Below are 8,932 nucleotides of genomic sequence, written 5' to 3' on the forward strand. Positions count from 1 at the left end.
CTCGGTGAGTCAAGATGATTCACTGCTGCATTACAACAGAGAGGTAACCACCGTGCGATATCTTAGTTACGACTGCATTATTATACCGCTGTTTAAGGTGTCTGAAGAGCGTGGATTTGTGAGAAATTTTTTTAAAACAAATCGGATATAAATCTGAATACAAAAAGAGAAAGACAAGAGAAAAAAAAAAAACAAAAAACAAATCTTCGGTAGCGACGCAATAAAAAGAAGCTAGACGTTTTATGGCACGTTATTTCCCGTTCCCGTGTAAAGAAAGCAGCATGTGTGGCGCGCATCTGTGAATACGTACGGTGGCATGTCCTTTATCAAATATTTACAGGATCCGCGTGCAAAGAGGGCAAAGAAAAAAAAACGGCGAGATAAGATCGCTCGCACGGGTGGCGAGTACCAACAAATGACCAGATATAAAAGAAACAAAACGGACGCATTCGTTTATAACGCGAGACTTTAACGCTAAGTTATTCAGTGAACCGTGCAAATCGATGATGAGCGGTCGTAATGGAAGAAAAACAGCTTCCCCGCTAGAGAAACTAATCGGCCGTAGAAAATGATTTATAACGCGTCCGAGGGAGTTAGCCGCGATATAATTGTTACGTGGAAGAGATAGACAAGAGGGATATTTACGCAGGTCAGTCCACTATTACCCGAGACCCTTCAATTATCGAACGGACGTTGACATTCACGCATCTCGTTCGAGCGATTCGCTCCGTTTCTCTGCCTGCTGGAAATCTTCGAGGGATTCGAGGTTCGACACACCGCTCGGAATTCACTCCGACGTTCGCATCCGTAGAAATAAAAGCCGCGACAAAAACACGTGTCGCCCCTGGACGCGCTCGAGAAAACAAATAGGGGTCCCTAGGACACCCTTTTCGGATGAAACCCCGGAGAACTGTCATCTGTTCCGTCGCGAAACTCGATGCCGCGATTTCAGTACGGTCCGTCCTACACTTTCGCCGAAAGCAATTTCGATTTCCACGGTAGGATAGACGAAGGCCACGCAAATCTCGTAACGTAACGTAACATATCTCATTTATCAAAGAGCCAATTTTAAATCGACCAAATAGAGATTATTTTAAATGTATGACAACGATGAATTATTTTGAAAGATATATTTAATAATTATTATTTTGAAAGATATATTTAATAATTATTATTTTAAGAGACATATTTAATAATTATTATTTAATGAGGTTGAAAAATTTATAATTAAAGTAACGTTGTATTGAAATATTTTTAAACGCGAAGAACTCGGGTGAAGCACGAAACGCGACGAGTGACATCGCGAGCAAGTACGCGACATTGTAGAATGTAGCGCAAACACGTTAGTCGCGCCAATTAACGTAATTAACCGCAATTAATTAGAAGTAAAGAGATACTCGCAAAAATCGTTCGACGATTGCTATACGACGAGCGTTCGCGCGACTCGCAGCCGGTGAATTTCAGAGAGATCGTTGTCCGCCACGTGAAAATTTTAACTGATAGGATCCAATTAGGGAAATCAACCGAATAAAGCCCGCGCGAGCGAACTCCGTACGTCTAGCGCGTTCCTCGTGCGTGCGTTAATCATTATCATAAAATCTTTCGTACGCGAGAACAAATTGTAATGTCTCATAAATATTTTTTTTAGAGTATAACGGTCTTGATAACATCGAAGCGCCGCGACTTAATGTTTTATTTATGGAGAACGGCTGTACGCAAAAACGAATTATCAATGTAATTACGACGCAAATAATCCAAAGTTAAATGATTTAAGATTCTCATGGACCTTTATGACGCGTTTCGTTTCTTAATACATTGTTTGTCAAACAATTTTTTTTTTTTTACTATCAAGAACGATATGGGAGAATAAAAAAAAAATTTCTAGACATAATTTAAGATTACGAGCGTTCCTGCTCAGATAACGACGAAGATCGTGAGTGGAGACTCGGACGCTCATCATACTACAGTGCTACACGTTAACCTTTCCGATCAACTATCATGTCGATCAATCAACGGACGGAATCCCGAGGAGAAATAAAACCCCAGCAACGTATTTTCGATCACAGTTCTATCTAAAACTTCCTTCAAACTTCATCTTTCATTTTCTTTTCATCCCTAAGGACGAGAGGGCGCGGGACAAGGGGTAAAAAAAAAAGGGGACCCCTCGTAACAATATCACCGCGGATTTTATCCCGAATCGTCAACAGATATAACTTAATCCATTACATACCTTAAAAGAAAAGTCTTATTGTTTTCGACCGAATAATAATTTTAAAGTTACTAAAACAAATCATGCGCGTGCTATTTTTTAATAATTTAATTTTAATTTTCTAAAAGAAAACTAATCCTAAAAAATGTTTTACTAAATTTATAATTAAAAAAAAAAACCCTGGTTTGTTCTAGTAATTTATGTAAAAACATCGAGGAATAAAAGAACACGGGACGGTTGAGAGTTCAGAGATTTAACGGCACGACAATATACGTGCAAGATCTTTAATTAAATTATGTAAGTTAAGACATTATAATTCAATGTTCCCAACGAGTAACGGAACGAGGCGGGGAAAATGGCTAAAATCAACGCTGATATTGTCCATCCCGTCGGCCTGCATAATCGCGAAGCGCGCGAATCTCGCGTTCGCCAGAATATTTCGCGTGTTACGGTTCACGGAGCGAGAATAGAGACTGAATAGGATGGCCGGCCCTCTCGTGGGCGCCACTTCTCTGTCCCACAATGCATGAGATACCGGCGGCGATTCTACATGCGTCTCGACGCGAAAGAATGCGAGGGGCCCGCCGGGAGAAAGAGCAACGTTTTGGAGATGCAATATACGCGCGCTATTCAACGTTCTCGTCAAGCAAATGCTTTCAACGACGACGAAGCTAGGAAACCGTGCGGGCTCGAATCATTTTTTTTTCTTTTTTTTTTTATAGCAAAAGAAATCGCTCCTTCTCGGAATCGATTAGACTTATCGATCGAATGAGAAATAAAATTCTTTCCTTACACGAACTTATCGTTCGACAAATATGAACATTCGTCGAGTGCATTAATGTAATAAGTTAATTTTTTTTAATACTAATGGCCCACCCAGCAGGTTCCGACGCTTGTGTACATCTGCATAAATCATCTCGCGAAATTCCTGAAAAATTGCGGCTTTCATACAATCGTACAATAAACGACATAAAAGGTTGAAAACAAAATTTGAAAGAAGTGCTCGGCGGTATGCAGAAGCGACGAGTATCGAAAAGGTGGAGGGTCCCAACCACACACGGGGCCGCCGCCCGTCAATCACACGAAAGAGCTTTACAACGTGCATAAAGATAAAATTTCCCGTTGTGCATCTGTACCCTGAAGTTGAGGAACCGAGAGATTCAAGCCCTATTTCGAAGCGCTAGAATCTGCAATATTCTCCCCACGCGGTGCAATTTTTTAATTAATATCGCTCTTACATCATCTCATTTGTTCTCTCATATGTATACCCGGAGTGAATTAAAGCTCTTAAAGCAGCTCTTTTTAAAGTTAAAAAAAAAAAAAAAAATAATAACATTTTTATTTAAAAAAAAATCTACACGAGCAATATGAAAAATTCATATTTCGTCGTTCGATAGAAATTTTTGAATGCCGCGTCGTGACCGCTCATACGAAATTTCAGATACGATCGATCGGAGATCGAGGGAGAAGCGGAAAGGGACAGGCACAGAAGCTACGAATTTTTGTACGAGCCGCCTAGGGGCAGGGGCGCGGAAAGGCGGAGGATAGCGAACGGGAGAGATGAAGGAAGGGCGAGGTTAAGCCGAGCTAAGAATGCGGGGGAGAAGAGGGAGCGAGCGTGGAGAGTAGGGCACGGATGGTGAACAGCTGCCGGTGTCTGTAGTGGCCGTTTTGTGTGAACGTGCCCCCATAACCCTCATACGTCCCCCTTGCGTCCGAGCCCTTCGTCCGTTCGTTCCCGGCCGCGCCGCTTCTCGGGAATAAAGGCGCGCTCGCGACTAGCTCTCGCGCGCGCGATCATACACGCACCGCACACGATTCCGCGCCGCTTTCGATCGTAGGAGCCGAAAAATTCTTCCCCGCGATAGACGAAGGTCACGACACGCGGGCTCCTACGCGCGTGGATCTCGGACGAGGCGGCTTTGTTCGTCGAGCTCGAAATTCCCGGCGATGTAAAAACAAACTTTCCTCGTCGCGATGAAATCTCACGAGGAAACATCTTCGCCGAAAGTTTACGGAGAGCGTTTGATAAGAAACACAGAAATGTATATTTTAAGTAATTTATGCCTCTCAGATATATAAACGTCAGATAACACGAGTACGACGTCTGGATTGTCAGTATAATCTTATCGTAAACTTATATAAATATTTTTTCCGAAAAGTTTCTTTTCTTTTTTTTCCTTTTTTCCATTTTCTTTTTTTTTACCTTTTCGTTAGGGTTTTCCATTAAAATAGCAGTCCGCTCGTCACGTTCAAATAACAAATCTAAAAAGTCTCCTGAAGCACCGGCCACGACGCGCCGTTATCGCACGGAAGACAGGAACGGTTTGTGACGCGATACGAAAAAGTTGCATAATCACGAACCGGGCCGGACCGTACCTTTCTGTAACACTGTGTAACCGCGCCTGTGATTTATTCCCGAAGAATTTCCTATCGCGTTCAGTGGTCCATGAAAGGAGCCGACCTTACGAAATAATTAATACGATCTATTCCGGCGGTACGCGGGGCCCATACGAAATCTCGCATCGAAAATCGTTTCCCGGCCTCGTAATAATGTGGTAAGCGATACCCATGTATCCTATAAACCCTCCGCTGTTGAGACAACGCGGCGCACCACCGCATGTATCCGACATTTCCTGTCGGCAGTGACTTACGATATTACTCTGCATTGTGGGGGTTGATCCGAAAGTAGGGCAATCGTAACTTCTTAGGCGCGTTTATAAACCGGCAAAGGAAAGGGACATTCATAATTCATGAAACGTGAACGCGATTATTTGTCTTATTTCTGTACCAATTGTAAAATCGTACATTACGACGCGGGTTTTTAATCTTTCCCCTCCAGCGATCTCAGGTTTTAAGTGCTATGCAAATAAATTGCGGTCGGGAAAGAGAGAGAGAGAGAGAGAGAGACGCGTCGTTTTTTTAAATCGCACGCGGCAGTGCATAGATCAAGCATTTCCGAAACCCGTGAGAATATTTCAAGAGAGGGAGATGTCTCCTGGGCAATAAGAAGAACGTCTGGTCGGTCTATTCAGGAACTGGCGCAGACACGAAATAAAATATATATGAAAAAAAAAAAAAAGAGAGCAGTTGCTAATTCCGTCTTTTCTTCCATTTTGCCAACCGCCAAAGGTTGCAGCCGACGAAAGCGATTGTCGGGTTGCAATAGACGCGAGATCGAGAACGAGGCACGAACGGGGAAAAAGGGAGAGACCGGTAGTGCGGGAAAAAAGCGTGATCGCAGGAAACCATTTACCTTCCTTTTTTGCTGAAAGACGAGCATGTCGTTTTTACGAAAACGATACCTCATTGCTATGCATCGCGTACAAACATCTCCGCGGCCACGCGAGTTTTTAATCACGCGGCATTCGCCGCACAGCGTCCCGCCACGTACGTAGAACGCACGCGTGCACGTGAAAGATCGCAATTTAGTTTACCGACGATAACGCGACTCGTCGAGTTTGCGCTCGATCGGCCCGAGAATTGATCCGGCTATTTAATTACGTTTATTATATTTTTATTTTTGGTTTCCCTTATTTTTTATTTTTTTTTTTTTATTTTTTTTAATTCTCGAAACAAGAGTAAGAGTGTTGTAATTATTGAAAAACATTTTTAACCGCGAGGAGGCAGTAAGAAGTAGTCGGCGTGCCAAGGCTTTAGATAAATTTCCTTTACGAACCCGACGTATTTATTCCGCTCGAGAGTCATCAAATCGGTCGGCCAAGAGATAATCGAAAACGGCGAGTGTGCCAATGCGCATTACGCCTAACTGGGCCTGGCTTTCCTTAATGCGCGCGGGTATCCTGGCTGCAGGAACGGCGGTGTCGCCCAGGGATTCTCATTCGGTGCCCGCCGGGCCAATTAGGCCACGCGGAATAACGCGACGCGGCGAGTAAACGCGTGAGAACCGCGCCGGTGTGGTTTAAGGCGCGAGAACTGGTTCCGAGCCTACCCTGTTCGCGGGCACATCTTTTCCCAAGGCCCCCGTGTCCCGGCGCGACGTTAAACGCGGCCCGTAGATGTTGCGAGAGCTCCTCGGGAGCCTGCCTGAAATTAAACGTCGGGGACAAGGAGCCTCGACTAGCTCGCCTTTCCTCGGGAGCCCCCGGGCACCGTCTTCGCCCATTCGAAATCCTGGCCTCACTCACGCCTCCCGCGCAACCCCTCTCGCCCTCCCACCTCCTCCCTCCTCCCCCCGCCCGGCCCGATCGGCCACCTTCTCTACGGCGATGTCTTTTGCTTTATTTCATCCTCATCTTCTTCCTCTTTCCTTTCCCGACTACTCTGCCCTGTCTACTACTCTTGCCTCTACCTGGTGAACGTTACGAAACGCATCCTCGGATCCTCGTAGATCCGAGAGCTTGGAATTTCATGGACGAAGAAAAAAGAAAAAGGGGGGAAAAAAAAAGGAAAGAAAGAAACAACAAAAAAGATACCGCGCGCGTGAAGATAGCGAGAGTAACATTTGAGATCGATTGACCGAGATGAAGCACATAAAACGCGCATTATGATCTCGCGCGGACAGGCTTCATCTATTACTGATAATTATTAAGATATTAAATTGATACACAAGCATTAAGTGACCTAGCGGAATGGAATGTTGCTCGCCTATCTGATCTGAAATCCATCATGTAAATTACGGGAAGAATACATCGAAATGTTTTTACTCGAAAGCCGGCTATCGACAGACGTCAGGGTGATGATTGTTCCGAAGATTAAAAAGGAATATCTCGAGCTGGCGGTGGGTTTTGTGCGCGTGTGTTTATCGATTAAAAGAGAGAGGGGCCCGCCCAAGTGTTTCTCGTAAAATTCTCTCGCGATTACGCAATTTGTGGGCCTCGCCGGGTTGGTAACGGGAGAGGAATGCACGTGGATTATTTGGCGTATAACGAGGGAACGGGGCCTCGAATGAAATATCACATGCACAAAGAGTGCGCCTCGACCACGCGGTGATTCTCTATCGTCGAGTGGACAATATCTTCTCGTGTTACGATATTACCGCTGTCGAATGAAACGAACGCAGCGCGCGCACACAAAGATGCACCTCGTGAGACCTCCCTTTGTGCTCCCATCGACACATACGCGCCGGAGATATCGCGTTATAATTTTCAGCCACTGGCGCCGACGTCACGTTGAAACACATTCATGTCTCACCTTACTGGACTCCTGCCTCTTTGCGGCTAACAACATCTTCAACGTGCGTGTAAATCGATATTGATCGTCGAAAAATACGGCTCTTCTCTTCCTCCCGACTCGCCTCGCGAATACCGAATCAACGCAGGCCGTCGTGATCAAAATCTACCAGTCCCGGTCTCTAATTTCATACTTTTTATCCCCGCCGTGAATTTAATACTGCTAGTTTCACGCGCGTTAATTGTCTCCGCGGAAAAAAAAAAGTATAATATAACGAAACGCGTGCCGATCCGCGCCTTCTCTTGTTTCTTTTCTTCTTTTCTTTTTTTTTTAATCCAAGAAAACTGTTTGAAATATTTTTCACGCGTCCACGAAAATTTCCCCGATCGCCGCGGCTCGATCGCGAACGGAGCGGAGGTTTCCGCGCGACGACCGGAACAAAGAAACCCAATGCCGCAATGCCGTCACGCCGTTTTTTATGGTTTACTCCAAATCCCGTTAGAGGATTTCACCTCGCCGGCGTTGAAAAGAAAACGACAGAAGCGTGTCGACGGGGCGGGGTCGATGACCGCAGCTTTCGATATCTCAAATCGGAGAATGATTCGCGGGTATGGCAATACGGGCCAGAGGCAACGGCGCGGTATTTATTTTCCTTCCGCGAATAGCTAGCGTAATCGATGATGAAGGCGCAACAACGGGAGCGAACGAGACCCCGAAGCTGCACCAAACGCATATCGATTGTATACCCGTTCCCCCTTTTCTCCTGTCCTCCTCGTCGTGCCGCTAATCTCCGCGATTCGACTCGACTTGCAACTTCTGTTATAATAATTCGACGACACGTTAATTCCGCGGCATTACATCACCCTGGCGTTAATTTCGTCGCAATTAAACTATCCTCCGGAGCCGTCTCTTCGTCAGCGCGGGGAAAGGAAAAGACGAAAGAAATTAATCAATTTACAGCTGGGCGTAAATATATCGGGCGAATAAAAAATAAAAAATAATGAAAGCGCCGCGAAGTTACACGTTGAAATATACAATTTTCTCAAGCGACGAGGAGCGGCTACGAAGAGTGGATCCGAAGACGAGAGGTATACCCGTGCCTCGACAAGACCTGAACGGTCTGCACGGGAAACGAAATTCACGCGGAACGATACGCGATTCGAGAGGAAGACGAGGACGTTGATGGCGAGTAGGTGTATTCGCCGGGATGCGGAGGATGCTACTTGAATAGGAACCGGAACTCGCGGTCCGTGCTCAGAATCGGCTACGCGATCGCATGCGTACGGGCTACGCATACGAATCAGATAAGAGACGGCCGGGAGGGGCCTTCCTCCGCGCGGACGAGGACGAGAAGAGGAGAAAGAGACGGAAAGAGGAGAGAAACTGTCGACCGTTCGTCATCGATTTCTTCGACGTCCGCGAAAATAAATCTACCCTGTGCGTCGGACAGGGAAGCCTCGGAGCACATGCCCGCGGATGACGGAAATACGCGAGACCGCAGATACGAATCCAAAACCGCGCGACGAGATTGCCGTTCTTACGACCCACGAAAGGCCGAATCGCGAAAATTAATGACCGACTCGCATTTTC

This window comes from Cardiocondyla obscurior, linkage group LG07 (genome assembly GCF_019399895.1).
Source record: "Cardiocondyla obscurior isolate alpha-2009 linkage group LG07, Cobs3.1, whole genome shotgun sequence".
Taxonomy (NCBI): domain Eukaryota; kingdom Metazoa; phylum Arthropoda; class Insecta; order Hymenoptera; family Formicidae; genus Cardiocondyla; species Cardiocondyla obscurior.